This window comes from Malaya genurostris, chromosome 3 (assembly GCF_030247185.1).
Source record: "Malaya genurostris strain Urasoe2022 chromosome 3, Malgen_1.1, whole genome shotgun sequence".
NCBI lineage: Eukaryota > Metazoa > Arthropoda > Insecta > Diptera > Culicidae > Malaya > Malaya genurostris.
This window is the reverse complement of record NC_080572.1, coordinates 159848977-159858500: the sequence shown is the minus strand read 5'-3', so window position 1 is coordinate 159858500 and position 9524 is coordinate 159848977.

The window sequence follows — 9524 nt, the reverse complement described above, 5'->3', positions numbered from 1 at the left end:
GTACCCGGCCATTCTGGTATTACTGGAAATGAATGGGCTGATGAGTTGGCTAGAGCTGGTGCAACGAATGATTTCGTTGGTCCTGAACCAGCTTTACCACTTTCAACTAGTTGGATAAAGCACAAGATTCGTTCTTGGGCTGTATCCAAACATGCCAGCTACTGGCGCAGCTCGCAAACTTGCGCTCAGACAAAAGCATTTCTACCAGATTTAAATCTGAAAATGTCAAAGTGTCTACTGCATTTCTCCAAGCATCATTGCAGTATTCTGGTCAGAGCTCTGACTGGACATTGCAAACTCAATTATCACATGGCTACTATTCAACGTGCTGAGTATTATTCGTGTGATTTGTGTGAATGCGATTATGGTACTTCATATCATCTGATATGTAACTGTCCCGCATTGACGCAGCTACGTATTCGGGTTTTTGGTTCTCCATACATGGTTGAGTCTGTGTATGCGGAGCTAAAATTGAAGGATATTCTCTCGTTTCTTACCCAATGTGGTAAGGAGCTATAGTCAGAAGGGATCATCGTTCTTCCTGGAGTGAATGAATCCCTTCTGTATTTACCTTAAATAGGGTTTAGCAGATTGTTTGGCATCTTTTAGGGGGTGCCGAATTTACTTCTGCTCGTACATACTGCGAATCGTTCTGCATTCTTCCGGGAGTGCAGAATGGTGTCGCTTTTGTAAGATCTTCAAATCCTCTCGGGGGTTGGAGGTTTTATTAACAGCGGACTGTTCGGGACCTCGTAGAGGTTCAGAATTTACTTCTGCTTCCACTAAATGTGATCCTCAGCAGATTGTTCGGCATCCCTTAGGGGTGCAGAATTTACTTCTGCTTTTATGTGTTTTTGTGTCGTCAATTTTTCCCATCCTCCTAGTCCAACCCTTACCATTTCCTTTCAATCCTTCCCTCTTATATATCGGGAAAATGATGCTAAAAACAAATTGATGGCAAGGCACAAATCTCCAAATATCAAGGGGAACGTGCCATTTGAGCCAATTTGTTCTGATTCCTGATTCCCTTAATTTGAGCCTAAGCCAGAAATCTCGAAGAATAGTGATACTTTTCCAAGAATGCATCAATTGACCGAGAAAATGTAATTTAAAAAAATCGTATTTTTACCCCACCTATTGGGTAAAAACCTAACGTTTTTCTCTTGTTATTCACACAGTCCCTTGAAAACATCCTAAAATTATATCTGTTGTGACATTTTCACATGTTAATTGACACTAATCAAATCAACATCAAATGTGGTTTGGAAGTAGGAGTTTACAATAAAATTATTCAAAAAAAAATGAAATGCCTTTAGATTAAATTAGATCGGTAATACGGCAATTTTTCTGATTGTTCAGTTATCCTCATGATATTTTCCGAAATTCGTTAAAGTAATATTCTGATATCAGGGTTAGTCCAATTTTTGACGAAGTTTGGCATTATATATTGCTGAACTTGTCAGTAAACAACAAATACACCGAAATCAGCAAATCCGTTTGCTGAGATTTAAAAAAAAATTATTTCATGGCTAATACTACGATCCTACTGACACTAAGAATGCTTCCAGGCTCGAACATACGACAACTAACTTGTAAGACCAGTGCCCTATGCATTGATCCGCCAACCTGGGCAATTTTCAATGCAAAGATTGCTTATTTATCATGGGCGGAGTTATCAGCCATTATTATTCGGTTCTCAACCTTAGAACGGAATTCATTGATGTATAACAATTTTAATGGTGCTGCAATCTTTGCATTGAAAATAGCCCGTTGGCATCGTTGGCTTAGGGCATATTCAGGAGTGTTCTAGTTCTAGATGCATAATTTATGTCAGTTACAAAATTTAAATCTGGATTTTATAACAAGAAAAACTTGACAGCCCCAGCAGTGTTTTACTCGTGTTTCAAATATACAAAAAATAGAACGGCATCGTAGATTAGTTTTAAATTTGACAGAAGAACTGGTCGAATAAATAAAACTAGAACGGCTTGCTGGGGATACGTTTGTTTCAGTTTCAGGTCTATTATAGACCACCCATATGAATCTCGCAGCTGCTGAATTTGCTCTTAGATTTTTTTTAATTAACGCCACAAAGTAGCTGCCTACTACGATTTCAATCTATCCAATCATAAATCCCACTTTTGAAATGAAAATAAATGAAGTTTGGGTTTCTAAAGTCAAGTGTAAGCAATAAGGTGAAATATAGCGGAATGCGCGCGCCGCGTTTTTGATCAATTATTTAAAAAAAACTAGACCTATTTTCGAATGGCTACTGTTCCGTTCCACGGGGATGATTTTGGAACTAAAAGGTAGTGCTTGTAGCAGAATTTCACAAAGAATCTGGAAATGCAACTCAAAATTGTAAAACTTCAGCCAAAACAATCGAAATATGAAAAAGTTTAAATAAACTTTTCCTCACTATTTTAAGCAAGTTAGTCAATACAAAACCTCAGCAACAACGATTGAATTAGGATATATTCAAAGTGTGAAGTATTCAAAAATCCATTACGAATCAATCAATCTTTTTTACAAGCCAACAAAACGAGTGGTAAGCCCACTACGCTCAATCACTGAAAATATTCCTGGTCTCTATGTGTCGTTTTGCTGTTATGCTTTGTGCGACGATTCGATCAACTCAAGCGGTAAAAATTTTGCGCGCCATTTTTGAGACTACATTTCACCTTAAGGGCTGAGGCCAGTAGGTCGCGTTTAACCACGTGTCTCGTTCTGCTTATAACATTTCTCTCCATGCTCTCTCGCATATGTACAGAATCACTTTCGATGGGCCGGGTGACCAAGAAAGTTTTAATACTTTCGGTTACAAGTTTGACTACAGCACATGAAATCAAATAACACCACTTGTTTGGCAGCCTTTCTGAGCCGATTTTATTTCTTTCTCATGTTTCGTTACGTGACCAGGAAACTGGAGCAGAAAAAATGGCGCCGCCATAGAAATCGACTTACCTTCACAAAAATAACATTTACTTCATTTTAATCGCGACAACATATATGTTTTTATGCACTAATCGCATCGCAATTATCAACTGCCTGCATAGAATTGGATCGCGAAACGAGAATAAGCGACCGTTTGTTGCTTCAGAGAGGATCCACACAGCAGCGTGCTAACCTTTGATTCTCAGAAAAATCATCGAAAGAAATTCGCTCTCGCACTGGTGTCGATTCTATGTTAAATGAGCCATGCCGGGTTTTTGTTGTTGCGATGATGGCACTGATTCAATCGTGTGAAGAGTTGCCAGTGAGCGTTCTTTGATACGATAAAAACCATCCTTGTCCAACATCTCCTCGAAACTCGCTGCATGGATCAATATGAAATTCACCACGTTCGTTTGTCCGTGTAAAACCGTTTCCATGCGTCGTTGCCAAATAACTGGAATATTAGCAGCACCGTAAACAGCTCGTGTGGGACGAATCAATCCGTGGGAAGGAGTGTTCAACGTTAGAGCATGGCCGAAATCCTCATCTACCGTTGAATGGGAATAGGTATCCGTTATGTCGATATGACAGAAAATTTTTGCGCCTTTAATTTTTTGGAAAAGATAATCCGCACGAGGAATGAGATGTTCGTCAATTATCATTCTGGCGTTCAATGTTGGTTTGTAGTTACCTTAATTCGAATTTGTCCGTTTTTCTTAGCAACGACGTGAGTGGTAGATGCTGATTCGGATAATTTCACACGCTGATACAGTCCTGACGCAATCATTTTGTCGATTTCTTTCGAATATGCATAACGAAGAGCGAATGGAATTTCTCGTGCTTTTGAGAAAACGGAGGACGCTCCTGGTTTTAGATGAAACGTAGCTGGAGGTCCATCAAGCTTACCCGCGGTTTCCCTGAATATCTCAGCAAAACGTGAAAGAAAGTTTGACAGTCGTTGCTCTTGATCTTTCGTTATAACTTTCGTTATTGGTTCGAATTTGATTTCACTCGCAAAATGGGAAATCCATTCTCTGCCGAAAAGTGAATCGAAATCTTAGTCTACAACGTAAGGGTTCAAACGGCGCGAGGTCCTACCCAGCGTTACATTCACCGGCAAGCGGACAACACAGTGAATTCGATGATATGTATAACTAACATACTGCCTTAGAGTTTTGTGTAAACAGAATTTAGTTTTAAATTTGCGGAGAGTGCTAAGATTAACGATAGCGCAAGGTGCCCCTGTGTCTAACTCCATCATCACCAATTTTCCATCTATCTGTACCAGTAGCATCATCCGTCCTCGCGATTCTACGGATGAAATTACGTTGGTTTTCTGCGGCGCTTCTGTACAGTCGGATTCTTCATATGACAACGGATTGAGATCTTCTTTGACTAGTGCCGTTTTAAATACTCTGGATGTGTCCTTTTTTGTTGCAAGCGTAGCATACCATATCACGAAATTTGCAATACTTCCGATCGTGACGTCCTCCGCAACCATACCATTCTGGAACACGATCGCCTTTCTGCTGATTTTTATGAAAGTGTCTCTTTTTTCCTTCAGCTGATACATAACCTAACTTGTTTGCTGTCATGAGCACCCCAGCTGGATCTGGTGTTACCTCAACTGCAGTTTTTCGAGTAGCCTCCATTGTGTGTGTTATTCTATAGGCAGCATCGAATGTCTCCGGATTTTTGGCAACAATTTCATCACACATTGCTCTTGATTCCAAGCCAAAAAGCAGCTGTTCGACCAGCATCCGGTCCAGGAAATTTCGGTACTCAAAGTATGCAGCACTTTCGGCGTACTTATGTTTGATCCTGTCAAAATGTTTCACTAAAGTCAATTTTATTTCCGCGTAGAATAACTCTTCTGACTGTAGAGGGCTGATCAGGAACTTGAGTGCGCTGTTCAACTCCATTTCCAATAGAATAAAAATGCTACTACTTTCACTCCTCCTTCCTGTGCTGGACCACCAACAGCGGCTGCTGCTGCTCGAGGTTAAGTAACTTCTCGTACCGCTGCCTTCAGCGCACTGGCGAATGCGGTTGTAACCCCCCTTCTAGAGCTTCTGCCGGGATGGACATTTTATCCCACTTCTGACACAACTATTATGTATTTAATTAACGAGATACGAAGGGTTGACTTATTTATTCAAACTCCACGTTTATTATATCGAACCTCATGTTCAGCGAATACGATATCAGAAGAAAGTACAATAAAGATGACAGATAAGTGAAGCCATCGCAAAATACGACCAGTGTGGCTAATTTACATTTACTAAAACTAAAATATAATACACTCGTCGTTTTTTCAAGTGATTGCATAACCTTTCCCTATGAGAAAGGCAAAAATAATTGAAATTCGTCTCGCCGTATTCGGGTATGCAAAATATGCGTTCGTTTGTGTGGGTGTTCACCGCACTGCAATTCACTATTAATTTTGGTTCACCGGTGTACGATGAGATTGCAGAAAACGCTGTACTTATAGATTAGGTTCAGAGTTACATAATTTTAAACGCTTCTAACTAGGTGATTTGAAGATGAATTTATTAGGTATACCCAACAGTTTCTATTATTTATTCATGTTGGTTTTCTGACCTTTGGTCATAGTTTATATTCCGTTTTACCTTAATTCCAGTGGTTCTTTTCAGCCGTGATTCGTAAGTGTCTTTTGTAGTCATTTTTCCACTCCGTACTTATGCTGGTATGTTATGTTGTTTCCTCACATGAAAAAGTTAGTTGTATGCCGTGGTGTTTATGTTCTTACCAATATTCCTATCTAATTTTTTTTTAGCTGCACATCCAGCGGGTTCAGAATATTTTCGTATTGTTTTTCGTTCGTGAATTTCTTGTTCTTGTTGTTTTTAGTTCGTGAATTTCTTGTTCCTCATCCAGTCATCCGTTTTCAAAAAAAAGGATTAGTGTTTTTTGGACATCTTTGTAAAGCCGCTCATCATGGTTTGACGGATAAGAACTGTGGACATGCGTTTTTATTTGAATGATATTAACACTTGGGTTTTATTAGTATTGCTCCAGCATGTTCTCATTTCGTTATCTATGGTTGATCCTTGACAATATTACCATCCGCTCAGGCACTTTTGAACATCTGGTGTACACTGACTCACAATCAAAATGTATCACGACCAATTTGATACAACGCACCCGAGGGCACGGTATAATGTATATTGTACACACACAAACACATACATACACTCAGGCACACACGCATACACACATGCATACATACCTACATGTATTCCACAAGCAAGCATCACAATATTGAGTTACTATTTCTATTCTAATAGATTCTAACTAAAATTAGTGTGCCAATAGTCATCTCATTAGTAGAGTCATCATGTTATTTTACCGATTACTCGACTTTCAATAAATGAAGCGATAACATCGAATACAAAATCTTTGTCTCGTTTCTAAGAAGCAATAGCCCATAAAATTAGTTCGGAAATGGTTCAATACATGGTTACAATGGTTTTAGCGACGCAAAATTCTCCAAATTCATGTTACTCTTGAATTTAATCTATAAACAGAGATAACAGATCTCACTCTAACTAATGGTTTTCGTACATGAAATGTCTAATGGTTTTGAGATGAATGGGGGTACCGTTACCCAATTTCTATCTCTTCTATTGGTCGATCGTAAGTCTTGAGCTGAAACGGTGGCCTTTATTACCGTTCTTGCATGCACTTACTCTTAGATTTCATTCACACATCATCTCACCCATAAGGTCCCAAACGACACATCCTCACAATATAAACTGGATAAACATCGTTTGACAGCTATCAGTGGTTTGCTCATTGGTTCGGTCATTATTATTTTATTCTATTCCACAATATTCTATTTCATTCCACAGTATTCCATGGTACACAAACCACCAATAAACGTCAAAGATGGACTCGATTTACCGTTCATTTATTGTCATCATATGATCACTATTGTCATCAACCCAATTGGGATACGGGGATACTCTACTAAACTTTTACTTCACATTGGTAATAAGGGCCGGTAGTATGAAATTAAAACATAAAAAGAGCTCAGTTAAGCCCTACCGGCCCAACCTCTCCAACCCCGGATGTTGGAGTGTAATGCAATCAGCATCTTATTCCGTAGCCGTTCCATATCCATATTTCCATATTTAATTCAATAATGAAGCTTAAAGCTGTAACACATATCTTTATCAAGTTGTAACGCTAATTGATTGTATGTGATGATGTTTGCAATACCGTTAAGCCCACCAAGCAATGGGAGGGACTTCGTGACACATTAAAATCATACCCAAATTGAATTTTTTAAAGGCGACTCGCAAGATATCGACCGAAATTTTTCGTAATAGGGGACTTAAATGCTAAGCATGTCCAGTGGAATTGTAGGCAAAATAACAGTAAAGGTAAAATACTTCATAATCAACTCTCAGCTGGTTAATTCACAGTTCTCCATCTCAGTAATCCGACTTTCTTCTCTTTCGTGAAAAATCCTTATACAATTGATCTGGTTCTAACAGATCAGATCAGACCGATTACACATGCTGACTTTGACTCAGATCATCTTCCTGTAACATTTAGACTTTCCAACGAAGCTATAACTAATCCAATTCAATATTCAACTATCATAGAGCTAATTGGTTTGAATACACATCTCACATTGAAAATCATGTGGATCATGAAATCATTTTAGAAAATTCTGCGGACCTCGATACAGGAATAGATAATTTGAATCATTACATTATCGAAGCTAGAAATCTTTCGGTTCCCAAAGCTCAAACTAAATTAAATTCTCCTATCATCGATGACAATCTTCAACTGTTCATTCGGTTGAATAATGTTCGTCGACGACAATATCAACGTTCTCGTGATCCTGCTATGAAAAACATAGTTAAGGATTTACATAAAGAAATTAAACATAGATTTACTCTTTTGCGGGATGAAAATTTCGCTAAAGAAGTTAAACCATATTCTAAACCTTTCTGGAAACTTTCTAAAGTTCTTAAGAAACCTCAGAAACCAATCCTGCTCTCAAGGGAGGAAATCATATAATTCTTACAAACGGCGAAAAAGCTCAAAAACTTGCTCAGCAGTTCGAGAGCGTCCACAATTTTAATTTGAACGTTGTGAGTCCTATTGAAAATGAAGTCTCACTGAAATATGATCATATTTCAACTCAAGTGTTATTACCAAATTACATTATTGAGACGAATTTAGATAAAATTAAGTCGATTATTAAGAAAACTTAAAAACATTAAGGCTCCTGGTACTGATGGAATTTTTAATATTCTTATTAAAAATCTTCCCGATGTTGCCTTGAGATTCTTGGTTAAAATTTTCAACAAGTGTTTTTCTTTAGCTTACTTCCCAAAAAGATGGAAATTGCTAAAGTAATTCCTATTCCCAAACCTGATAAAAAGCCAGCAGAAGCATCAAGTTATCGACCAATTAGTTTACTTTCTTCTATCAGTGAACTTTTAGAAAAAAAATATCTTGTTGAGAGTGATGTCTCATATAAATGAGAATTCAATTTTTTTTCTTCTAGACATAGAAAAAGCATTCGACAGTGTTTGGCACATAGGTTTAATAGCAAAAATGTCTGATTTCCAGTTTACTATTTATTTGATCAAAATGATTCAAAATTATTTAACTGATCGTACTCTTCAGCTTAGCTATCAGTATTGTAAATCTGAATTGCTACCCGTACGAGCAGGTATTCCGCAGGGTTCGAGCGTAGCTCAAATCTTGTATACTATTTTCACTTCTGATCTTCCAAATCTACCCGTTGGTTGTCAGAAATCGCTATTCTGTGACGACACAAGTCTGTTAACCACATGTAGAAATCTGATCTGCAGTCGCCTACAAAGAAGTTTAAATATTTTCAGTGATTATCTGTCAAAATAAATTAAACCAAATGCAGCAAAAACGCAATTGATTATCTTTCCTCATAAGCAAAGAGCTTCGTTTTTTAAACCAAACAATAATCACACTCTCAAATTGAATGGCTTGGAATTGACATGGTCTGATCAAGCAAAATACAAATTTATTAAATTATAAACAAATTTTCTGAACAAAAAAACTAATTATTAAATTATAAACAAATTTACTGACCAGCCATGCTTTATGCAGTACCAATTTGGTCAAGTTGTTGTTCCACCAGGAAGAAAACGCTTCAAAGGATTCAGAATAAAATTCTGAAAATGATTTTCAAGCGTCCTTCCTGGTTTAGTACAAATGAGTTACACATATTGTTTTCGTTTATTGATCAGAGCAGCCCGAAAGCTGACCCAGAGTCGCCCAAACAACGTTTGATATCTTTGTTTTAGCAACCTGAGGTCGCTCTAGATCGGACTCCAATCGCGTAGTTTCGCTCTGAAAATTTTCTCGGGTCGCACCACGCATCCAGCCGAGTTTGTTTATTTTTTCTTTTTTTCATGAGTTGTTGTTTAGGACGCGTACCACGTGTTCGTTTTACTCGGAGTCAGAGTAGCACGCGTCTAGGTTCAAAAACGAAATCGGTAACAGACTCACAAATATAGAACCATTAGATGTAATGTCACATAATATTATAACAAAATTCCGACAAAAAT